The following is a 27,177-nucleotide window of genomic DNA, read 5'->3' as shown; positions in this document are numbered from 1 at the left end:
GCCCTGACCAGCAGGAGAGAGGCTGAGCCTCCCTCAGCCTGACTGCTCGTTCCATGGAGAGGGACTGGACCTGGGTCCTGTGTGTCCCAGTGCTGGTCCTAGTTCCTGCCCACACGGGACCTGGGCTTCCCTGATTCTGCAATATAAACACCAGAGCCCAAAGTTTGGGTCCCTCTCCTGGACCCTGGATCCCTACTGGATCCCTGTGTGCTGGCCCAGAACAAAGTGTGTAGTGGGGACCCACAAACTCCCCACTATTCCTGTGACTGTGAACTTCCCCTGATAAACATGGCTCCAGCAGCCAGGGTTACATATTTTTAGGGAACTCTCTTATGGTTACAAGTGCAAAAGACTGAGAACTACTATGTAAAACTAATATTTGAAAACTTCACTCCAGTGATATTTGAAGAACCTCTATAAAATAACTAAACAAACACAATCGCATTTTATTCCACTGTGTCCACAGTCTAAGCTTTAAATTGTATAAAAATGAGAACAAGAAGTAGAATGCCTCCAAACATTTGGAAATTAAGATGCACACTTCTAAATAATCCATGGTTAAAGAGGAATTTCAAGGAAAAATTTTAAGATAAATAGAACTGAGTGAAAATGAAAATACAACACATAAAATGTGGAAGGATCCAGATAAAACACTATTAAGAGGGAAACGAATGGCACTAAATGCTTATAATAGAAAAGAGGGAAGGTCTCAGGTCAATAATCTAAGCTTTCACACACGGAAACGGGAAAAAAATTGCACAATAAAATCAACACATGAAGAAGGAAGCAAATAACAATACACTCTGATCAAATGGAGTCTATTCTCGGAACACAAGCTTGGTTTACTATTCAAAAATCATCAGCGTAATTTGCCATATTAATAGATTGAAGAAGAAAATCTACATGGCCACATCAATTAATGAAGAAAAAGCATTTGGTGAACTTCAACACACATTCATGTCAGAAACTCTCAGAAATCAAGGAATAGAAGGGCTCTACTTCAACCCAGTAAAGAATATCTACAAAAAACCGACAGTGAACATCATACTTAATGGTGAGAGAATGAATGTTTTCCTCCTAAATTCAAAAGAAGGCCAGAATGTCCTCTTTCATCTCTCCTTTTCAACTTAGTACTGTAGGTACTAGCCAGTGCAGCATGGCAAGAAAAAGAAAGAAAGACACACAGGTTAGAAAGGAAGAAATATTACTGTCCATACTCATGGATAGCATGACTGTCTGCATAGAAAATCCCAAGAAATCTCTAAGAAGCAATTAATAAGTGGCAATTATTTTAACAAAGTCTCAGGATACAAGATCAACACAAAAACATTAGTCATATTTCCAAATATTAACAATGAACAACTGGAAACCAAAACTAAAAACACAATGCCGGGGCTTCCCTGGTGGCGCAGTGGTTGAGAATCTGCCTGCCAATGCAGGGGTCACGGGTTTGAGCCCTGGTCTGGGAAGATCCCACATGCCGTGGAGCGACTAGGCCCGTGAGCCACAACTACTGAGCCTGTGCGTCTGGAGCCTGTGCTCTGCAACAAGAGAGGCCGCGACAGTGAGAGGCCCGCGCACCGCAATGAAGAGTGGCCCCCAGTCGCCACAACTAGAGAAAGCCCTCGCACAGAAACGAAGACCCAACACAGACAAAAAGAAAAAAAGAAAAATTAAAAAAAAAAACAAAACACAATGCCATACACAATGCTTCCAAAACATGAAATATTTGATTATAAATATTTTAATAGAGGATCTGTATGATACAACCAAACAAGACCTAAATCAATGGAGAGACATATCGCATTCATGGATTGGAAGACTCAACATAATAAAAGGTCAACTTCCAACAGAATTTTTTTGTCAACATGGACAAGCTTATTCTAAAATGTATGAACAAAAGGTAAAGGCAAAGGAACCAGAATAAGTAAAACAATTTTGAGAAAGCAGAATATAGTTAGAGGATATTAAGACCTACTGTAAAGCTATAAGTAAGACAGTGTGGTATTGGTGGAAGGATAGATACATAGTTCAATGAATAGGATAGAGAATACAGAAATAGACACATGCCAATACAACAAACTGTTTTTTTTTTTTACATAAGTTAAAAAGCGATATAAAAAGCAAAATCTCTAGTCCTTATAATAACCCTAAAAGGAACACAAATCTGTTAAATGACTAAGCAAGACCATACAGTTAGTGGCAGCACCAGAATCAGAACACAGGTCTACCTACTCTTGCTATGACTGAGCCTCTTCCTCTACATCTCCTAAATGTCACTCTGAGTTGAAGAGGGGAAAGAAATGGGAGACCACCGTGATGCCACATCCCTGTGCTTTAACCAGTATGTTTTCTTTATATACTGGACCATCTATTTCAGATTTTATTTGAAGCAAGTTTTGGCTTGCTTCAGTATGTATTTCATTTTCCATTTATTACCCTCTTTCATTCATGGCAGACAGGCTCTAGAGGTCCTGAGAATGTCTGAAACAAAGAATGCTATAAAACACCTTAGTAACTCTCGAAAATGCTAAGTGGACCCTGAATCAAAACTTCAAGTTTCAGAGAACTTACAGCCACTAACGATCTGCAAAACAAACAAATAAACAAACAAACAACCCCACACCATAGCAACTCTCAACCTTGGATCAAACTACGATATGTTGGAAGAGGTATTACTGAAAAGAGCTTGAAAGGGCAGCCTAAAAGGCAGAGAGTACAGAACATGGGCCATATCCCTGTAAAGGGGACATGGTTCATAATATAGTGAATCAAGGGGTGGTTCACAATACTGGTTATGATGTTCAAAACTGGCAATCAAAGAGAGGTGCATTATTATATATTTGCTTGTTGCTATTGCTTTTCTGATTAGAAGATACAGAGTCACTTTAGGTAACTTCCATTTAATTTAATATTTATCTTCATTTTATATCCAGGTCACATTTTCTACATCAAAATATAATCATGCTGACTCCCCCCACCCCCTACACCCTCAGAGAAAAAAAGTGAAGAACTTTACACAACTTGAAAGAAAAGATGGAATGCACAGAGAAGTTGCTACTGCACCCAAGTAACAAAGAACACAGAGAGACCAAACAGTAGACATGTCAGAAGTGCATAGAAGACAGCTCAGGGCTCGAAGCAGGAAGGAGGAGGAATTAAAAGACTAAAGCTTTTAAATGCTATCACTTGTGCCACAAGATTACCCTGAAAAGGCAGATAGGTCAGAAAGCAGGACCAAATAGGGGATTTTCCAAAGGCTGCTATCTAACAGAGTTTAAAATATCCATAGATTATATATATAAAAAAGACTCCATACACAGAAGAGCTTTCTCTTCCCCACCTTGCCTTTAGCATCCGGTCAACACTTTAGAAACTTAAAACCACTGTTAGCATGTCCGAATGTAGAACCGATATAGGTTTTTTCTTTCTTAAAAAATTGTATCCCAACTCTTTCCAACCAAGAATTCTATTAATTATTTTAATTATGATTCCTCTGCATGGAAACCCAGTAAGGGATCATCAAGACAGGGCATCTCACTACTATCAGATCAATGCCAGTTGGGCAAAAGCTGCATGATTCTGTGTTACTCAGAGGGAGGGAGAACAGTAAGACACAGGAGTTGAAACTTATCCGCACCAAAGAGGAAAAGGAAACTCCTTTTCTAACCTATTCATTAAATAGGAAACAGCAGGTGGACAGGAAAAGCCATCTGCTTAGAGCAGACCCAGAGGCACACCAAAGTCTAAAAACAAGCGCTCAGGAAAGCGTCTCGGCTCGGAGAGGAAGCGTCTTTCAGACCCTATCTTGTCCCTAGTTTGGAGATCAAAGCATTGTAACTTCAGATAGTGATACTCTGGAGGGGGTGGACAGGGAAGGTCTGAGAGACCCAAATAATGAGGACACTAGGCAGCTAACTACACCACTACGTACAAATACACACATCAGTAAGAAAACTTCACCTCCAACCCTCAGCTACTTTAAACAAAGCACTGCAGTTCCAGGTTTTCGGAACAGGGGATATTTTAAAGTCTGTTAGCAGTTTAAAACATTGCAACACTGGCACAATATGTTACCTATTCTTTGTTTTTAATTACAGGGTAACACAGTAAACTCCAACACAAAGGTGGGGATGGGGGAGTGCAAAAGGAATAAAGAAAACAGAACCAGTATTTCACAAGAGCATCGAGCCAGCGATGAAGTAGCAGCTAATGCTTTGCAGAGTCTCGAGGGTAGAATTCGCTCAAGGTGCTCTGAGGGATTCTCTTCAGCATTTCTTTGGGGAAGATTCGGAGCAGTTGCCAGCCAATGTCCAAAGTCTCATAGACAGTGCGGTTTTTGTAAGGACCTTACAAAAAATTGAGATTAGATGAATAAAGGCCAAGTACTTCCAACTTATCAGCGTTATTCAAAATTTATTGTTATGGGTCTAGCACTGTGAGCATGAAGTATAAAAAAGAGACACAAAGCAGTCAGGTCTCCCAGGACTGGATGTGACCAAATGTGGAAATGAGGGTCTAGACAGTAAGTACCCCTGGGAATCAGAGAAAAGGGAGAAAGCCCGCAGGCGAGACGTTGGGCGCGTGCGTGCGTGTGTGTTTAACAACGGGTGGGATCTAAAAACACTCCACGGAATAATGGAAACTAGACCCAGAGTTTTGTCCAGAGAGTAGTGAGAAAAGCAGTTTCCCAGCAACACAGGCTGACCTGAAGGAGGCTAGTACAGATACTTAGAAGGCCTTAAATGCCAATTAAGCACCTGAATAGGTCCACGTGAAAGTTTTCAAACTTGCTATTGCTATTATTATTTTTAATAGCAGCATCATTCTTATCCTGGAAATAAATCTCATTTTTTAACTAAGGAGTTAGAGTGGCTAGAGTTCTGCATTCTTTTCTCTACCAGAATAATTTTTATCTTTTTAAGATATTAAGGTTCTGCATAAATTTTTTTTTTTTTTTTTTAGAAAACCCAACAATCATATGTTCTGGGGATTTTAATGGTACTTAAAAAATGTATCACACAAATAGAAAAGTGCACAAATCCTAAGTGTGCAGCTGATGCATTATTCCAAAATAAACACATCGTTTGTAAGTATCACTGAGGTCAAAAATAGAGTTTACCAGCATTAGCAGGGGTGGTTGGGAAGAGACCAAACAAAACAGCTTGAAAGCCCTACACATGCTATGTAATAAAAACCATTATAGACTTTTTAACAGAAGGACAATCAATAAAATTAATACTAAATTTACCCCGGCAATGGCACATAGAGAGTCAGGGAGACTGGTGAAGATGCTGGCACTAACGGCCAAGGATGATGGGACAAAGGTCTGGACTAGGTCTTGGGACACAAAGAGTGGTCAGAGATCAGCAGCTTCAACATCGCCCAGGAACTTGTCAAAATACAGGCTCTCTGGCCCCACCCACACCTACCGAATCACAATCTGCACTTCAACAAGATCCCTGGTAGATTCAAAAGCATATTCAACTTTGAGAAACACTGGCCTAAGTTTTTTTAATACGAATGAAAAGAGAACAGGATAAGATGTTTCAAAGGAGAACAATGCAAATTAGCAAATATTTGATGACTGGAGAATAAATGAAGAGGGTTAAGAATGCCCAATTCCTGAGCTTGGGCTAACTAGGGTAATGGTCATGCCAGAGGTAGACAGAAATTGAAAAGGGAATTGCTAGGCAGGTGGTCAGTTGGGAAAATACTTTGGTTCTCACCACGCTGAGCCAGAGAGGATGGTGGCATAAACACAGGCTTCCTAGCTGGAGATGTGGGATTAGAGCTTCAGAAAGAGGGTAAAGGCTCATACATAGCAAGTTAGTCATCAGCATAGGGGAAAAAAAGCACAGAAAGAACAGGTAATTAAGCCTTTGGGAACATTAACAATTAAGAAGCAGGAAGATAAGAAATCAGGGGGATGAAAACAGATGGACTGGGAAAGTCCAAAACCCCCAAAGCCAGAGGAGAGCATTGCAGAGAGGTTAAGAGCGAGGAGAAGTGGCAATGGAGGTAGGAGAGCAGAAGGCCGGTTGTAAGGAAGATAAAAAATAAGACAGGAGCTAAATAAATGGATAAAGAAATTGAAGGTAGAGGGGAAGGAACCAGAGGGCTAAGAACGAAGACGTGGCAGGCGGCTGGAAGAACCTCTTCTCTAATCAGAAGGAAAATTGTATGGAGACCAATGTAAATTCTCTCAGACTAGGAAAGAAGTCCTCAAAACTACATATGATGCTGTTTCTATTCATAGGAAAATAGTAATCTTACCCTGAGCAATGAAGTTCCTCCCAAACTTCTGCAGAAATTCCAAGTAAAGCACATCATCTGAGGTAAGGGCTTCTTCTCCAACTACGGCTTTCATGGCCTGCACATCCTTACCAATAGCATAGCATGCATACTAAAGAGAAAAAAAGGTTTACATGAACCTTTATAAATGGTAACGGTACTCTGGGCTATATAAGTGTATTGCTGTAGCTATCTTCACAGTATTTCACATTATTTCCAAACATAATTCACATATGCAAGTATTGGAAAGACTTTATTATACAGCAGTCTCACTAAGGAAGGAGTCTTCAGGCATGCAATACATAGACATTACTAACACTCTACAAAAAATACACTCTCTCAATATATCAATGAGCTTCCATTTTGTAGAGCATTTAAAAATCACAACTTACACAATAGGAGAAATCCATCTCTAAATTCTATTCAAAAAAAAAAAATCTGTGTTATCAGTAGGTTTATTTATCATTTCTACTTTAAGGTCAAATGTATTTTTCTTTAATTATGCTTGGTATACAATCTCAGGACTATAGAAACCAAGGATTTCATAGAATATACACAGCTGTATCCCTTAGCGTTCTGGTGATTGCCTAATATGTTAAACAAAAAATTAGTTAGAATAGTCTTTCAGAAATACTCTATAATAAAGGTTACTAATAAAAACTTAATCATCTTATGCCTTTTTTATTTAAAAACTACCTCATACAGCATTAGAGGTGGGTTTCAAGCATGTGATCTTTAATCTTTGTCATGAGCAGTTATCCTTATGAAAAAGACTGTTTGGCTCTAATGAATGTTTCTGTATTCCAGTATTCTATATTATATATTCTATATTAAAATTCTACTTTGATGGGGGGAGAAGAAAAGTGATATGGAAGAAAGACAAGAGGTATAAGACAGCAGCATGAACTGAGAAAGTATTCATTTCTTTAAACACAATCCTGGAGAAAACATACGTACCAGCTGGTTAGATACATCGGCGTGATCCTTTCTGGTCATACCTTCTCCAGTAGCAGACTTCATTCACTGAGACAACGAGGGCAGCACATCAATAGGCGGGTAAATCTTGGGTAAAAGGGGAAGGGGGAAAATATTATATTTAAGTACAAAATTCAAGCTTTACTGGTAGTAAAGGAGGATTTTGAAACTCATTTTTATTGCTTAAATTGCATAAAACTGCTACATTTGTTTCCTAGATGATTCCTAATATCTCTTCCTGGTAAGAAAAGGAAGTAAGAAACATTTTACAGGTTAAGATTTCTTTTTGAGAATCAAATCCAAAAAGTAAAATCTACAAAACAGTACAAGATTCTATTAAAAAACTGAATTTTCAACATCTGCCTACAATATCAAATCCAAATGGTCTTCTGAACTCTGACTCATAAAATCACACATAAAAAGATTAACAATAATTTCACCTAAAAGCTGATATCAGAAGCTGGCATCTACTAAAGAACCAATAAAAAATCTGTTTTTGATTATTCAGTCATAAAAAAGCATGAAATCTTGCTGTTTGCAACATCATGGATGGACCTTTAGGGCACTATGCTAAGTGAAATAAGCCAGACAGAAAAAGATAAATACCATATAATCTCACATATATGGGACCTTAAAAAACAAACAAAAAAATGTCAAGCTCACAGATAGAGAACAGACTGGTGGCTGCCTGAGGCAGGGGATGAGTGAGCCAAACGGGTGAGGGAGGTTAAAAGGTACAAACTTCCAGTTATAAAATGAGTAAGTCATGGGGATGGAACTTTCACAGCATGGTGACTATGTACGTTAATAATACTGTATTGCATATTTAAAGGTAGCTAGAAGAGTGGCTCTTCAAAATTCTCATCACAAGAAAAAAAGTGTTGTAACTATGTGAGGTGGTGGATGTTAAGTGGACTTATTGTGGTGATCACTCTGCAACATATACAAACATCAAATCATGACATTGTACACCTGCGACCAATGTAATGTTACGTCAATTATACCTCAATTAAAAAAATTTTAACAATAAAAGACAAAGAAAAAACTCTGAAAAATCTGTTCTTGTATTAATAACAAAAGTGGTAGATTATACCGTTATGGAACAGAAGACCCAAAAAAGTTCTTTGAACAACTCACTCCATTTTAAGGCATAATAAAGAAAGTGGAAATTTAATTCTTAATTCTGGCACTCTTTTCCACACCAGGATTTTAGTATTACAGAAATGACAATTTTATAGCCATATTAAAAACAATTCAATTTGATATTTTCTAAATAAATAATTCCTAAGAGCAAAGTCAGAGTCACTAAAGAATAACTGAAGAATAGATCTGTAGGCTTAGAGCATCATTCAACTCTCAAATACCTGTCTGTTGTGTAGCTGTCTGTCCACATAGATCTGCCCCTCTGTAATATATCCAGTCAAGTCAGGGATGGGGTGAGTGATATCTACCAGAGAAAGACACCTGATGTTAGTTAAAGTGTCCATCTCATATAAACAAAACCACAGGAAGTCAATCTGCACTACTTAAAACAGTGCTATAGAAAATAGTTTCCTGTGATGATGGAAAAGTGCTTTATCTGTGCTGTCCAATATGGCAGCCACTGGTCAAATGTGGCTACTGAACATGTGAAATGCGGCTAATGTGACTGAAAAACTTTATTTCAAACTTTATCTGATTTTAATAAACTTTAGAATTTAAACAGCCAAATGTGGCTAGAGGTTACCGTATTGGCCAGTCTCACTTATTTGGTTGCAGCACAGTTAGACATGTGTTGGCACAAGTTAAATTAGCTATCTTCATAAAAAGTACTATTTCTCCTAGTTATGCTCTCTCTCCCCCAAATATAAAGTTCCATTTTAAACACAAAGTTCATTTGCAGAGATTTGCCAATTTGATGTACACTGAGAGAACATTCTCAGTCCATAAGCTATCCCAGAGGGATACACAACATTTCAACATGGAAAATACGGAGAGGCTCAACAAGTTAAGCAACACTACACAGGCAGCACCACGCAGGTCCTACAGAGCAAGACATCTCTAAGTCTGTTAAATTACAGAGAGTAATTTTGTAGCTACTTGCTTGGAACAAATCATTTTCACATCAGAGGTAGTATTCAGACTGCCTGGGTTTTTTTGGTTTTTTTTTTTTTAATTTATTAATTTATTTACTTTTGGCTGTGTTGGGTCTTCGTTGCTGCGCAAGGGCTTTCACTTGTTGCGGTGAGCGGGGGTGGGGGGGCTACTCTTCATTGCGGTGCGCGGGCTTCTCGTGGTGGCTTCTCTTGTTGTGGAGCACAGGCTCTAGGCATGCGGGCTTCAGTAGTTGTGGCGCACGGGCTCAGTAGTTGTGGCGCACAGGCTTAGTTGCTCTACGGCATGTGGGATCTTCCCGAACCAGGGCTGGAACCCATGTCCCCTGCATTGGCAGGCGGATTCTTAACCACTGCGCCACCAGGGAAGCCCCTGCCTGGGATCTAAAGCCGCCACTTCCTAACTGTGACACTGTACCTCCCTGTGCCTCCCACGAGAGCATCTAAAAAGTCGCTATGAAGATCAAATGAGTCAAAACTTACAAAACACTTAGAACAGTGCTCAGTTATAATGAGTTATTACTGTTTCTGAAAATAGTTTGAAAAAGTGTTTTTAAAAGACTGAGATAAAGACAAAAAGACACTAACATAAGGGGAATGCTGCAAGTCTCACCCGGGAGCTGCTGGGCATACCTCCAGGCAGGCACTGCACTGTGCACTTACACACACATGATAAAACCAAGTAATTTTTAGCAAGTCTTTGATGATCGTTCTATCTCTAGAGTCTCGTGGCATTTACCATTTGTGCTCCGTATCTGGCACTTTGGCTACCTTAAATTACTGATGCACAGACATTTAAAAAATATCCAACTAGAATGAGAGGCTTACATTAAGTAGAGCCCATACATTTTTTAAAAATTCGTTTCTTTCATCTAGACCAGTGTCCTGCAAATAGTAGACACTAAATACTAGCTAATAAATAAAAATTAAAAATTAAAATTACAAGAAAATTTTTCTACAAAAGAATAATAATTATGGGTCATTTTGAAATGAAAAATTTTATTAGAAACAAATCACTAGGTAAGGTAAACTTCTGGAGGATAAACTCTCAAAAGAATTTCAACTCCAAAAGATAGATGGTCTTCTCTCTTAAAATCAAAGTCCTTACAACGATTAGGGATGCTATAATCCAAAGACCCAACACTTACCATCGTTAGGCATAGTGAGAATAGGAATTTGAGTAATAGAGCCATTTCTACCTTCCACTCTACCAGCGCGTTCATATAGTGTGGCTAAATCTGTATACATGTAACCTGGGAAACCTCGTCGACCAGGAACCTCTTCCCTGGCTGCTGAAACCTGATAGTGAGTCAAGGAGAACAGTATCACATACCAGAAAATGAAAATTAAAGCTTGGTTAGAAAACATTTGTTTGAACATGCCAAATTACAAAGTTGGAAATATCATCTTATTCGTTTTAAATATCACCTCTAGAAACGATTTAGAAAAATCTAGCGACATAAATTCAGATTATTCTGCAACAAAAATGTTGACAATTGGGGACCAGAAGTTTTTTTGCTAAAATCATACTGCCATAACACAAATCTTCAAATAGCTGGCTAGAAGAAAATCTGCTTGCAATTTTATAAATCAAAGGTAGTACATTTTAAAACTAAGAGAACATTCTCAGTTCACAAGGTTTCCTTCATGTTATGGATCTTGCCAGATTTACATAAGCTAATCCTGAAAAGATCAAAAGGGAAGGAAATACATATATCAGAAATCATCTGATGCACTTTACATACATTATTTAATTTAATCCTCACAACAACCCTATGAGGAAGTTAATGTTATTAACCCCAACTTACAACCGCAATCAAGGGCCAGATGATTTCCCTGGATCACCGCACAAGACAAGAATAGTAATAAATAGTCTTTCTCTTAGAGACATGCACACTAGAATATATGCATACATTTTAATCTACAGCCAACAAGAACTGTGAGTCATTAAGCCCAACTTCTAACTGCTACTTTGGTTCCTCCAAGAGTATGCTCCAGCAGTGCTACTCAAAGCGTGGCCTGCCTGCAGACCAGCTTTTATCAATGTGAAAGGAGATAATGCAGAAAGCAAGATAAACATATAGAAAACTTTAGTGGCAATTTGATAGAATAATTGTCTGTCGAATCTAATAATACTAATAAAAGGGTTTGTAAATTGTTTTTTTTTTTTAAATTTTCACTTTTCTAATACTTATTTTTACTGCCTTTTAGAAAAGTATCTGTGATGGATGGGAGAAAAGAAGTCCTTCGATGAAAAAGCACTGTAGCCGAGTGAGATATGATGATGGATCTTAGGGAATCTTAAGCTAGATATTTATAAAGCCTGTCTCTTCAAAAGTCTTCTTCCCTTTTTTGCACACTTAAAAGAGCAAGTCACTCAAAATTTCAGTAACTTGCATTAGAACAAACACCCCACACTTCTGGATGGTAACTGCTAGAATCTTATATTGTTTTTAAATAATCACTGAGTTTTCTGAAGGAAAAAAAGTTCTGAAGAGGGTTCTGCCACAGTATAGTCTTTACTTATGTAAATAAATAAAAACTTACATCATTAAAAATGGAATTCTTGAAAAGGGCTAAAAACTGACAGTCTGGACAGAGACAGAACTACCTGGGAGAGTAACTGATTAAATAGCTTGCATCATTTACTCTTTCTAAGAATCCAGTCTTAACCAATGGAGACAGTGAGAGTATGATAAATAGGCTAATAATTTAAATCTCGTCCTCTAATCATTTCAACTAGGTTGACAAAAGTAATATTTTCTTTTCTGATTAATTAAGATATTCTACTAATATATGAGCAATGCATTTTAAAAAACATGATTTTAAAAAAAATGAAAACTTGCAGAGGGACAAGATAACCCTGACAAGATAATCCATTTTAATTAAGAAAAAAATTACCTCTCGAAGTGCTTCAGCATAAGAACTCATGCCTGTTAGGATAACCAATACATCTTTCTCACACTGATAGGCCAGCAAGTCGGCCGTGGTTAGAGCCAAGCGAGGAGTGATGATTCGCTCAATACTGAAATGAAACATTAAGTCCTATGTCACTTAAACAAAAAGGCCGAAAACAAAACAAAATGATTCCAGAAATAATAGTACAGTCTCCCTTTTAAAGTTTCACATAAATTGAGGAAGGTTAAGCAATTATTACTTTAAGTAAGGCAGAGTTCTTTTATGCATTTACATAATAAGAATTACTTAGTGCTACACAGCTAAATTGATTTATTTTATAAATGCCCCATAATTTCTCAGAACTATATAGTTCTCAAAACTGAGCAAGAAAGGAAGAGAGAGAGAAGGAGAAAGGGATGAAAGAAGTAGGGGCCAGATTTTGCAGGTAAGAGGAAAAGGTCATTTATTGAGTATGGACTGTGTGCTGGGTAACTTTTACACTATTATCTCATTTCATATGCACAACAACTCTGTGAGACAAGTATTATTTATCACATTTTATGAAAGAAGACACTGAGCTTCACAGCCTAAGTGACTTACCCAAAACCAAATAACTTGCAAGAAGCAGAGCTGGAATTTAAATATGGTTATCTCATACCTAGGCCTGTGCAGCTTTCACTCTAATGTTCTACCTCCTTAGTGTAAGGTGACATTTTTGACCAGAAGGCTGCATGAGTAGGGGGAAAACAGCTCTATTTGTTTACTTACGTTGGGTCGTTAGCCAAGTTCAAAAAGAGGCAGACGTTGTCCATTGAGCCATTTTCTTCAAAGTCAGGTTTGAAGAACCGGGCAGTTTCCATGTTTACCTAAATGGCAATGACTTCATCAGTGCTGGGAGAAGAAAAATTCTCAATATTTCTTTCTTTCTTTTTTTTTTTCCCCCCCAATATTTATTTCTGATGAAGGCCAAGCTACAGATCTGCACTGCTCCTTCTTTTAAAGGTTCAAGTACCCCCAAAACGTTCACAAAAGCCAACAGAGTAAACAGCTTGCTTTGGGCAAAAAGGGAATTATTCTTACATTCCACAGTCAAATGCTAAATACTAATCCATGGTTTGCCCAAAATGCCAAGTTGCAACTTCTCTGCCTAGAGATAAATCGAGTAATATATGTGTAGTTTTCTATATTGTTCTAAGAACACAAGCACTTTTACATTTCATACTAAAACAGAAAAAGATAATACTTACACCTATAGCAGCAAATACAATCGCAAAATTTTCCTCACTGTAGTCCACTACATCTTTGGATTTTTTTACCAAACCAGCCTGGCGACAGATTTGAGCTGCAATCTGATGAGGAGTACAAAAGAACCAAGTTAAAATCTAAAATAATATTTCTACAACAAAATAACTTTTACCCTAAACTTTGGGGAACTGTAATCATAAATGAAACTGGGTTGTCTTAAAGGGCTTTACCCAATGAAACTATTTTGTAAATTTTGCAGATTCCTAAGAATAAGCAAGAAGTCAGATATGTGTAGATAAAGAGTCAATGTAATTGGATTATATAAACAGTAACATTGGGCATTTACCTTGAAAATCCTATATTTGGTTTCTCACTAAGAGTGAAGCACTCGGAAATTCTTTCTCCTTAAATTTCATACCAAACAGATTCTAGGTCTCACCGCATTGTGCGGTAAGCCAGCAGCAGAGAAGATAGGAATTTTCTGCCCCCTAGCAATACTGTTCATGCCATCTATGGCCGAAATGCCGGTCTGAATCATCTCCTCTGGATAGATCCGACACTGAGGATTGATTGGCTGGCCTAATGCATTTCCAAAAGGGAAAATTTTAATATGTCTCTACATTAAGACTACAACCATATAAAGCATATAAAGCATTTCTTTCTACTCTTAAAAAATCAGTTATTTTTGAAATCTGAAACTGTTTAAATATTCTTTTCCATTAATCTTTTGTAGATTCACAAATTATATGGTAGTAAAGTGAAACGTAAGGTATAGCAAATAAGAGAGAAATCCTAATTTCAAAGCCATTATGGCTTTTACATCTCAGATATATCCTGGTGATATTTTACAATAAATAAAATATAAAATTTTAAGATAACCTCTAGGAAAAATAAATTTATTAAATAATAAACAAAACATAATTAATCAAACATGGAGTATGTTGGTTATCTACTTAAAGTATCATAAAAATCACCCTTTCTCTGACAAAGGTATAAGATAGGTAGATGCTATTTTCCCCAAAACACAGAAATCCATTTTCTGTCCCTACCCATGATATCAAGGAAGTCTTCAGCCAGTACAACAGGACCTCTGTCGATGGGTTTTCCTGAGCCATTGAATACCCGACCTGGTAAACAGTAACGAGACAGTACAGAGTGGACAATGACTCAAATGTTCACAATCTTTAAAAAGACTTCATGGAAATAACGTTAAAAAGGAAGCAGATCTCTGCTCAGCATGAATAATAATATCCGTTTACCAAGCATATCCTCAGACACTGGCATTCGGAGAATATCCCCAGTAAACTCACAGGATGTCTTCTTGGCATCTATACCTGAAGTCCCTTCAAATACCTATCAAGAAAGAAAAGTAAACAGAAGGGTAAAAGAAATTTAGATCATAAGCGCTTAAGATTTATTTGTCAGCCCTTATAAAGTAAAATACATCAACGTATATACTACTTGTAGCCTCATGACTGAAGAAGTGTTCATGGTGGACGACGAACCAAACCGTCAACCTCTTACCCAGAGTCATGCCTGCAGGCCAAATCCATCAAGCAAGCTAAGAATGGTTTTTACATTTTTAAAGGGTTGTTTTTTAAAAAAGAAAGGAAAAGAAAGCATAAGAACATGCATCAGAGACCTTAGGCACAACCCTCACAAAGTCTAAAAAATTTACTATCTGGCCCCTTACAGAAATTCTGCTGACCTCTGCTCTAGATTACTTTTTAGGGCAATATGTTATTTGAGAAAACTGGCACTTCCTATAATCAGTAACATTAAAAACTAGGAATTATCAGAGACAATTTAAAGGAGTAGACTCAGATCTCGTTTTGGTTTCAGCCCATAAGCTCTGAATTCTACTTTTCATCTCTCCCCTTCTATGTGACTGTTTCATTTTATCCATTAAAAAATTTTTTAAAAAAAGCCATTTTACCAGTGGAGCTATTGGGCTGGAATGGATATTGGTGGCTGGCATTTAGCAAGAAAACATGAAAAAATACTTTTCTTCCCTCACAGCCAGTAAACAGTCGGGTCCCTGGCTTAAGATTTTTCACCTTCATGATGGTGCAAAAAATACACATCTGGTAGAAACCGTACTTCAGAAAAATCACATGAGAAAAAAAAAAAATCACATGAGATATTTAACATTTTATTATAAAATAGGCTTTGTGTTATATGGTTTTGTGCAATCGTATGCTAATATAAGTGTTCTGAGCACCTGTAATGTAAGCTAAGCTAAGCTATGATGTTCGGTAGGTTCTGTGTACTAAATGCATTTTCAACTTGCGATATTTTCAGCTTATGATGGGTTTATCAAGATGTCACCCCACCTATAAGTTGATAAAGATCTGTATACTTATGTGATAATTACTAAAAAGAACTATTGGTGTTTCTTATGTTTGTTGTGATCAGAAAAACGTTCAACTGGCCAGGTTTTGAAAGTGATGCTTACCTGAACCACTGCTTTGGAACCACTAACTTCTAGAACTTGCCCACTCCTCTTCGTGCCATCAGGTAGTGTTAAGTGCACAATCTCAGCATATCTGGGAAACTAAATAGGAAAAAAATAAAGGCTCAATAACCAACATTTTAAAAGCTCCTCAAAATACTCTATATGCTCTATGTCTTTCACAGCATGTATGCACATGCAGACCCCACACCTCCCCAAAGCACACAGGTATACATCCAGAGTTTAGAATATCCTCAGGTAGTTTAAGTCCTTAGAACACTGATCGCTGGCACATATACTGGCAAACACAGCATAAGGTACAGAGAGAAGGATCTTAAATCTATGAAACCACGGCAATTAAATTCTTTCCTTCTGTGTGTATGTTTTTAAGCTTTGAGACTACAGAAAGTTAAAAAACTATGTTCCCACTACTCAGAAATGATGTTTGCTTCTGGGCTGTGTAATCACCTTGTGCCTTGGGAGGACAGGAATAAAATGCAACTGAACAATAAAATAATTACTATTATAATAAATAATGCTAATATTCCCTCCTCACTCTAATTCTCCTAACCAGAAATGTATTCCTCTAATCCATTTTTAATATTTTAAATTGCATGTTTCCAAAAATATACTGTAGTGTTTCACTTACCTAAATGGCAACATACTAAATGTATCATCCTGCAACTCGTTTTTTTCCCACTTGACCGTATGCTTTGGATCTGTCATAGTCATATTTACCTTATTTGATTAACAGAATCTTTTGAAAAATGCATCACTACGTTGTGTTATGTGAAGGAAAACACCTGCCAATGCATCTGTGAATCAACACTGACTGTAGGACACTTGATTCTGGAGATGCTAATATGAATAAATGGGCATCTAGAACCAATGTTAGAACAGATATAGCTAAAATAAAATCAAGTGACACTACATTTTATTCAGCTGTTCTTCTACCACTGGTGTTCAAGGCTGTTCCAAATTTAAACTACTACAAACATGCTGCAATGAACATTCTCACATGTGGGCCCAAGTTTCCCTAAGGTAGCTGGTTCCGTAGTGGTGGACTATAGGCTGTGTCCATTGTTATGTGAAATTACTCTGCAAAGGAACCTTTTACTTTACAAACTCCCTAGTAGTATAGAAAAGTATCTTTTCCCTACATCTTTGCCAATCTTACATTATTAAACTTTAATTTTTACCATTTTGATAAAATAAAAAATAGTATCTTTCAATTTGCATTTTCCTGATTCTACTAATATTGAGCATCTTTTCATGTTTACTGACAATTCAGACTTCATTTCCTATAATGGCCTTATTAATATCTTTTCCTCGCTTTTCAACTACATCTGCTTCTTCTTATTTACTTTTAGGTAAGTTTCATAGATCCTGGATATCAATCCTTTTGCGAATATCTGCTCCCAGTCTTCCTTGTCTTTTAATTTTGTTTATGGTATCCTATCATACAGAAGTTTTTGCAATAAAATGACTTGTTTTCCCTTATGATTTGTGTCTTTTGTGTAGGAAAACCTTCCAATCTGAAGTCATAAAAATGGCCTTCTATACTGTCTTCTAATAGGTTTTTCATGTTTTGGTCTTTAATCCATCTGGATTTATTTTTGGTATGTAATTTTTTCTCATTTTTATCTTTATTTTTCATACAGGAAGCCAAATACCCCAACAATATTTACTGAGTAGCACAAATGTAATTTGTGCTACAAGTAGCACGACTTGTAATGTAGCCTTTATCATTTACCAAGTCAAATTCTCAGGTGTGAGGAGAGTTGGTTTTAAGAATCTTAACTTTGCTCCACTGAAATATCTGCTTACTCCCTCACCAAATCTTTATTCTTACTCTATTTCTAACTGATTTTGTTACCTGGAGAGAATCAACATCTTTTCTATTCTGAGTCTTTTCATTCATGAATGTGGAATCTCCAGTTATTTGAAGTCTTCTTTTATGTCTTTCAACAAAGTTTCACAGTTTTTTGTAAAAAGTTCCTAATTATTCTAGTAGTTACTTCTGGCATACAAAACACTACTGATTTCTATAGACATCCTCTGTATCCGGCAACACTGTTTTACACCATTGTTTCTAATAGTTTGTCCACTGAATGACTTGTGTTTTCTGTTTAGTTAATCATACTACCAAGAAATGATGACAGCTGTGCCTCTTCCTTTTAATCCCTTTTCCCCACAGCATTGATTAGGGTCCAAGCACAAAGACAGAACAAAGATGGATAGTGGTGCTGACAACAGGGGTCCTCATCTTGTTCCTGATTTAAATGGCAATGTTGCTAGAGTCTCTCCTTAAGTACGCTGTTTGCTGTAGGTTATGGTGGATATCCTTAAAGGGGTTTTAAAAGCTTGTTCTATCCCTTATTTCTAAGACCACCTTCTTCTTTTGTTTTGTGTTTTAGAAACAAGTAATTTTATCAGGTACATACTCCGTATTTACTGAGAAGAGCGTAAGCTTTTTCTAGCTTAATCTATGAATGACCTGAATTATACTGACATTTGCTAATATCAAGTCATCTTTGTATTACTGGGATAAATTCTACTTTGTCATAATTCTGTTGAGTTTTTAAAGTGTATTTTTGCTAATATCCAATACATGAGAACATTCTTATTAAGAATTTTGGAATCTGTGCTTGTAAATGAGAATAGCTACATTGTTTCTTTTCTGATACTAGCCTTTGTCTGGTTTGGGAATCAAAGATGTGCTACCTTCAGAAAATGAGTTGGACAGCAGTCTTCATCATCATCTATTCTGATACAATTTGTATAAAATTATCTATTCCTTGATCCTATGTGTATGTTTTAAGTTAAAAACAGGAGCCAAAAACTAAAAACAAACAAAAATCACTCTAAATCTGGTGGTATAAAGCCATTCTTACAACTACATAAACTTTATTTACCAGTTTTTCCTCAGCTGGAGTTATACCCCAAACAAACATTCAATAAAACTTTTTCAGCTTTCTTAAAATTACTTCCCCCAAGATGTTTTCTAAGTCCTTCCCATTATTGACTCTCATAGCATCCTGCACTCACCCTTCATAGCACTTACCAATTAGACACTTATGTATTTGTATTGTGTATTTTTGGTGCTGAGTTCAGCGCTTAACATAGTTGAAGCATGAATATTTTTAACTGTTTTTGAAAATATATTTACTAATATAAAAGCTTCATATTTTTAAAATATGAGTCAAAAATTTTATCCAATAAAAAGTATATAAAAAAGAAGAAATAAAGGACAAAGAAGCAAATAATGCTTTCAATACTTCCCCCCAAAATAAAAGTGTATGCTTCACCCTTTCACAAAATATTAACGGGCACCTGCCTAAACCCTGTACAACTTGTATACTGAGGCTTTGAACCAAACTGCAGACTAGTATGAAACTGTGGCCAGGAGTAAGCCATATGCTTAATCTTGCAATTAATTTGCATAGGTACCTTGTCATGCACAAAAATATCTTAGTGATAAAGCTGAAGAGACAGTGCACTTTGCCCTTTCCTTTAAGAAATGGTTTTCAATTTATTTTCTGCTTCCAGGGGGGCCACATGCCAAACATACTTCTGCCATTACTTCTCTCCACAAACTAATAACTGTGTACCTTTCCCCCTCATCCACTCCCAACAACAACCAATGCAGAATTACTGTCCTACAGAGCATATTATACAAATTATCTCCTCTGAAGATATTTTAATCACTGAACTCAGGCAGGAGGCTTCACCCAGGGTGAAGTCTATTCAATTATAGACTATATTCTATGCCTCTTTTTCTAAGATAATTCTTATGTATAGGTGTGGCTAAAAAAAAACCCATGTAACTAAAGAGTCAACAAACTGAATAAGTAAAAACTATTCTCTGCTTTATGGTTTTAGTCACTGTTGAGATAATCTGTTGTTTATTCATTACTTGAATACCAGTGTCAGGCCCTCAAAGACAAAAGTAACATTGTTTACTCACTCAAAGACCTTAAAATTTAGTAGAGAAGACAAAAATGTAACAAGTAGTTACAACACACAGTAGTCTATGACAAGAGCCACAAGATACCGTATATCTAAATAATATCCTACAAGTCATAAAACACACAAATATTACTGTTGTTTTCCTAATAAACCTGTGAGGTATGATTAACAAACAAATAAAATTTTAAATTTTACAGACAAGGGACTCAAAGCCACAAACAGAATCCACAACAGATCCAGTACTAGAATCCCATCTTCTGACTTCTGACCTAAACTTCTTGTCTCCATATAGCACTGACATTCCGACCAAGGAATGGCTTAAAAAAATCATAACAAAAAACTTAAAGTGTACTAAACAGTACTTAATACTATGCTTTTAACTTCTTAAATGGTTAGACGATAATGATAGTGGTATTACCTTAACATGATCTAAGATCACTAGTGGACCATTAACTCCTGATACTGTCTTGTATGCTGGAAAGAAACACAAAAAAGTCAGTTCTTGTCAAACAGGACAACAGTCTAAATGACCTCTCTGGTACTACCAAAAAGAACCTCTCTCTACTTTATCGTATCTATTATCATATGGAACACTCAAAAAGTATGAAATTTTTCATTGAATTTATAAAATATGCCTGCATCTGTACAACTTCTCATAATCCCCTTCATCAAACCAAAAACATGTTTAATTCTTACTATAAGTCACATTGTTTCAAGGACCCAGAATACAAAAACAAAGGTAAAGAGGGAGAGTTCCCACAAGAGTTCACAATTTTATATGGAGAAGGGGGAGGTAAGGGCTCTACCAGAGGTGTGCTGAGGGTCTGTGGGAGCACAGGAAAGACCCTGCAATGGTTCTCACTTAGAAGAGAAAAGAAAAAGCTTTACAGAAAAGGTAGCACTTAGCAAAGTAGATAGAGAAGGAGAAGGGAATCCTTAACTTTAAGCAGAAGTGACAAAACTCAATAAAGAAATCTGACAAAATGTAGTCTGTTAAGATAAAATGCCATGATTAAATAGTATCATAAAAACTATGAAAAAAAAAGGAGTTTATGAAGGGGGATGGAATGAAAGGTCAGAGATCATATAAGTATCCTTTAAAAAAAAAAAAGTCAAACGTTACTGTCATTGTAGAAGCTTTTATTTTCTACTGCAAATTATGCCCTAGCAACAAACTACCCAAATCTCTCACTTTAGAAAGGAGGTAGCTGTCATTGAATTGTATCACACCTACATACATGCCGAGTATAATGAATGGTAATCAGGTATAAATCAGAACAGTCAGGAAAGCAATTCTAACAATGTCAGAATTAACTAAATTTCATGATCAGAAAAGCTGAAAAAACAAATGAAGTAAGTGTATACAAGACCTAAAATAATGTATAAGAAGCTGTCAACCAACTGGGAATTTTTCACTTGCTTGATTTCTTATGATGTCTTAGACAGAAATTTCTGGCATGAATGTAGACTCCCAAGAATGAGGAAACCATTTAATAACCAGTCTTCAGAATAAACCGGGCTTCAGAATTTAAAAACATAATTTCTTTAGCCAGGAAGCAAGTGCCCTGGTAGAAACACTGAGACAGGGCAGGCGAGCACTGTCACGAACCCTAGTCTTTCATACTGAGGACCTTTAAATCCTCACACTAAATATTTGCTTGAAGACATTTGTAATTGTAATGATCAACAGAGGCTCCTAATTACTTCTTTTTTTTTCAACCTTAGATAAAAAGCAAGTCACAAATTTTAAATGTTAAGTTACTTGAATGGATGGCAATGTAAACAAATTAATCATGCCTCCAAGATTATTAGAAATATCCCAGTTGTTGGGGCTTCCCTGGTGGCGCAGTGGTTGAGAATCTGCCTGCTAATGCAGGGGACACGGGTTCGAGCCCTGGTCTGGGAAGATCCCACATGCCGCGGAGCAACTAGGCCCGTGAGCCACAACTACTGAGCCTGCACGTCTGGAGCCTGTGCTCCGCAACAAGAGAGGCCACGATAGTGAGAGGCCCGCGCACCGCGATGAAGAGGGGCCCCGGCTCGCCGCAACTAGAGTAAGCCCTCGCACAGAAACGAAGACCCCACACAGCCCAAAAAATAAATAAATAATTAATTACAAATAAATATCCCAGTTGTCATATATTCTGCTACTTTTATGTTAATCCTCCCCATTGTTTTAAAATAATCTAATACTCTTAAAAATAAGTCCTACCCGGGCTTCCCTGGTGGCGCAGTGGTTGAGAGTCTGCCTGCCAATGCAGGGGACACAGGTTCAAGCCCAGGTCCGGGAAGATCCCACATGCCACAACTACTGAGCCTGTGCGTCTGGAGCCTGTGCTCCGCAACAAGAGAGGCCACGATAGTGAGAGGCCCGCGCACTGCGATGAAGAGTAGACCCCGCTCACTGCAACTAAAGAAAGCCACGAAGCAACGAAGACCCAACGCAGCCAAAAATAAATAAATAAAATAAATTTATAAAAATAAGTCCTACCCCTAAAACAATTTCTTCATTGTTCTCTTTTATTTTATTTTTATTTTTGGCCTCGCCACACGGTTTGCAGGATCTCAGCTTCCCGACTGGGGATTAAACCCACGCCATGGCAGTGAAAGGGCCAGGTGAGTCCTAACCACTGGACCTCCAGGGAATTCCCTCATTGTTCTCATTTTAAAAGACTCCAAATATTTTTTCAATTACTTTCTAAAATTGATATGTGGATATGCAAAGTGAACTACATTAGAAACATGTTTTCTTTAATTTTTGCCACTTTGATTACTATGTGTCTCGGCATGTTTCTCCTTGGGTTTATCCTGTATGGGACTCTCTGTGCTTCCTGGACTTGGGTGGCTATTTCCTTTCCCATGTTAGGGAAGTTTTCAACTATAATCTCTTCAAATATTTTCTCTGGTCCTTTCTCTCTCTCTTCTCCTTCTGGGACCCCTATAATGCAAATGTTGTTGCGTTTAATGTTGTCCCAGAGGTCTCTTAGGCTGTCTTCATTTCTTTTCATTCTTTTTTCTTTAGTCTGTTCCGCAGCAGTGAATTCCACCATTCTGTCTTCCAGGTCACTTATCCGTTCTTTTGCCTCAGTTATTCTGCTACTGATTCCTTCTAGTGTAGTCTTCATTTCAGTTATTGTATTGGTCATCTCTGTTTGTTTGTTCTTTAATTCTTCTAGGTCTTTGTTAATCATTTCTTGCATCTTCTCAATCTTTGCCTCCATTCTTATGTCGAGGTCCTGGATCATCTTCACTATCATTATTCTGAATTCTTTTTCTGGAAGGTTGCCTATCTCCACTTCATTTAGTTGTTTTTCTGGGGTTTTTTCTTGTTCCTTCATCTGGTATATAGCCCTCTGCCTTTTCATCTTGTCTATCTTTCTGTAAATGTGGTTTCTGTTCCACCGGCTGTAGGACTGTAGTTTTTCTTGCTTCTGCTGTCTGCCCTCTGGTGGTTGAGGCTATCTAAGAGGCTTGATGGGAGGCTCTGGTGGTGGGTAGAGCTGACTGTTGCTGTGGCGGACAGAGCTCCGTAAAACTTTAATCCACTTGACTGTTGATGGGTGGGGCTGGGTTCCCTCCCTGTTGGTTGTTTTGCCTGAGGCAACCCAACACTGGAGCCTACCTGGGCTCTTTGGTGGGGCTAATGGCACACTCTGGGAGGGCTCACGCCAAGGAGCACTTCCCAAAACCTCCGCTGCCACTGTCCTTGTCCCCACGGTGAAACAGAGCCAGCCCCCGCCCCTGCAGGAGACCCTCCATCACTAGCAGGTAGGTCTGGTTCAGTCTCCCCCAGGGTCACTGCTCCTTCCCCTGGGTCCCGATGCGCACACTATTCTGTGTGCGCCCTCCAAGAGTGGGGTCTCTGTTTCCCCCAGTCCTGTCGAAGTCCTGCAGTCAATTCCCACTAGGCTTCAAAGTCTGATTCTCTATGAATTCCTCCTCCCATTGCCGGACCCCCAGGTTGGGAAGCCTGACGTGGGGCTCAGAACCTTCACTCCAGTGGGTGGACTTCTGTGGTATAAGTGTTCACCAGTCTGTGAGTCACCCACCCAGCAGTTATGGGATTTGATTGTACTCTGATTGTGCCCCTCCTACCGTCTCACTGTGGCTTCTCCTCTGTCCTTGGACATAGGGTATCCTCCTTGGTGAAGTCCAGTGTCTTCCTGTCGATGATTCTCCAGTAGCCAGTTGTGATTCTGGTGTTCTCACAAGAGGGAGTGAGAGCACGTCCTTCTACTCCGCCATCTTGGTTAATCAATATATATAAACATACGTATACATACATACCACATCTTTATCCATTCATCTGTCGATGGGCATTTAGGTCGCTCCCATGTCTCGGCTATTGTAAATAGTACTGGTATGAACATTGAGGTGCATGCATCTTTTCGAATTAGAGTTTTCTCTGTATATATGCCCAAGAATGGGATTGCTGGATTATATGGTAACTCTATTTTTAGTATTTTAAGGAACCTCCATATTGTTTTACATAGTGGCTGTACCAATTTACATTCCCACCAGCTGTGTAGGAGGTTTCCCTTTTCTTCAAAACCTTTCCAGCATTTATATTGGCAGACTTTTTAATGATGGCTATTCTGACTGGTGTGAGGTGATTGTAGTTTTGATTTGCATTTCTCTAATAATTAATGATGTTGAGCATCTTTTCATGTGCCTGTTGGCCATCTGTATGTCTTCTTTGGAGAAATATCTAGTTAGATCTTCTGCCCAGTTTTTGATTGGGTTGCTTGTTTTTTTGTTATTGAGTTGTAGGAGCTGTTTGTGTATTTTGGAAATTAAGCCCTTGTCAGTCTCATCATTTGCAAATATTTTCTCCCAGTCCATAGCTTGTCTTTTTGTTCTGTTTATGTTTTCCTTTGCTGTGCAAAAACTTTTAAGTTTGTTTTGTTGTGTTTTAACTTGCACGAGTTCCATCCTCCACTCTCCAGATCCATGGTAGCTTTGAAAACTAACAGCCCCCAATCACAGTGAAAACCAGCAGCCTGCCAGCCACTGGAAGGATCAGAACAAGTTTGGAGATTTTTCAAAGCTCCATTACCAGAGAATTATCATGACTTGATCTGACCAGTGGTTCCCTGGAAACCCTGCTTTGAGGACTAACTTTATTTGACCTTAGAGCTCAGTGTGAAAAGCCTTCTTTGGGGGTGTTTGTCAAGAACAATTACAGGCAATTGTTTACATTTGCAGTGACCTGAGGCAGTGAATAATAGTGGGGGCAAACAATAGACCAGCCAAATAGTGTAAAAGGAAAAACTGGGTAATGAGATGTTCATAAGGGTTTGAAAAGTTGCTAGGAAGCTAAAAGTCCCCTAATGCCTAAGAATAAAAAAAGGAAAATAAAAACTTCTCCCAGTTTTCTCAGATTGATTCCGTGTTTAGGCACTCCTTTATTGCATAGCCAGGCCAATTACAACTCTGCCTTCACCTTCACTTCCTGTTTGTGCTGAGCCTAGAGATCAGCCAGAGATGAAAGCTCAGAATCTTCTCAGGTCTTTTCTGAGCATGTGCCACGCCCAGGTTATATGCATGTCTTTCCAAATTACCCACTATACACAGGCACTTTTGAAAGCCCTAATTTCCCTAAGGAAGTCTTTCCCTAGCTTTTCTTCCCAGGCTTTTGCGTATTTATTATTTTCCTCAACTGTAATCCTTTGCCCTGGGCTGAAGAAGTTTGTTCATTTGCCTTACAATGTTTCTGAGGAATGCCATCTGTGTAGTCAATTTTTTGGCCTGAGAGAATTCCAAATTAGATGAAACAGACAGGCACCTTCTACCAGTCTTTCAGGTAGTATCCAAGACAGGTCAAAGCAGACAAACACAATTCTTTGCAAGTAAGGTCTTCTCTGCTCCCTCTAGAACCAGGGACCAGGGTCCCATGCTGGGAATGAAAGCTTCTTTTCTCAAGACCGCTGCCAAGCTGATGAAGGGTGTAGGTCAAGTACAAGTAAAAATGTTGCAATGCTTTCCTACCATTTTAAAGTTGATTTTTTCTTGATTCAGCCTTCTCTTGGTTGCTATAAACCTGTTTTCAACAATTCTGACTAAGTTGATTCTTATCACTTTTACTCGATTTTTCAGTGTTTCTATTGAGGCTTAGGCCCCTGGAACTATCTACGCTGACATTTTTGCTCATGTCACCCCTTTACTGAGGTAGATCTGTTACCAATGAATTCTTTGTTTTTGTATAGCTCAAAATATGTTAATTTTTCTTCATCTTTGAAGGATAGTTTTGTTGGATATAGAATACTTCATTTGACAAGCTTTTTTTCCTCTCAGCACTTGAATATATCCTCATACTGAGACAAGATGGAAGGAGGCAGGGCACAATCATTAAAAGAATGACATAGCCATTGAGAAGAATGGGATACGACAAAACATGGTTAGAACTGATTAGGTCCAAGATGGCAGAAGGTTCAACTTCCAGTAGACCTTGAGCCTCATTATATGCTCATTGTAATACATTAGCATGCTAAGTGACACACCCACAGGTGCCATGACAGTTCCAAGGCTGACCATAAAAGGCCAAAAAGTGGGCAGTGGCCCATGTCATGGAAATCCCTGCCTCTTCCCCAAAACAGTTGGAATAATCCTCCCACTTGTTAGTCTATGAAATTACCCAGCCCATAAAACTAACAACCCCATACCTCGGGGCCACTCTCACTTTCTTAGATGGCCTGCGTTCTGTCTGTTGAAGGTGTATCACTTTAGATAAACTCACTTTCACTTTACAATGGCTTGCTCTTGAATTCTTTCCTGCGTGAAGCCAGGGACCCTTTCTTGGCAGCCCATCCCAGGAACTCACCTGAGACCTGAGACCTGACCATCCTCTTATGCCCCATTTTCCTGCAATACTACTGCATCTGGCCTCCATGGTTTCCGATGAGAAATCAGCTGTTAATATTATTGAGGATGAAAAAATTGAACTTCATCAAAATTAAAAACTTTTGTGCACCAAATGAGATTATCAAAAGGTGAAAAGATAACCTTATAGAATAGAAGAAAATATTTGCAAATCACATACCTGATAAGTGTTTGGTATCCAGAATATATAAATAACTTTCATAACTCAACAACAAAAAGCAACTCTCTTAAAAAATGGGCAAAAGACTTGAATAGACATTTCTCCAACATGAAAATTGTTCAACATCATTAGTCATTAGGAAAATGAAAATCAAAACCACAATGAGATACCACTTCACACCCACTAGGATGGCTAAAATTTTAAAAAAAAGA

General features: G+C 37.9%; 1 pseudogene; it reads right to left on the bottom strand.

Annotated features, from left to right (window-relative positions):
- Positions 1 to 3,076: 3,076 nt before the first annotated feature.
- On the bottom strand, positions 3,077 to 26,768 carry LOC137771007 (V-type proton ATPase subunit B, brain isoform-like; annotated as a pseudogene).
- Positions 26,769 to 27,177: the final 409 nt, after the last annotated feature.

The sequence above is a fragment of the Eschrichtius robustus genome, chromosome 10, assembly GCF_028021215.1.
Source record: "Eschrichtius robustus isolate mEscRob2 chromosome 10, mEscRob2.pri, whole genome shotgun sequence".
In the NCBI taxonomy this organism is placed as follows: domain Eukaryota; kingdom Metazoa; phylum Chordata; class Mammalia; order Artiodactyla; family Eschrichtiidae; genus Eschrichtius; species Eschrichtius robustus.
Note: the sequence above shows the minus strand (reverse complement) of the source record. Positions and strands in the feature narration are given on the sequence as shown.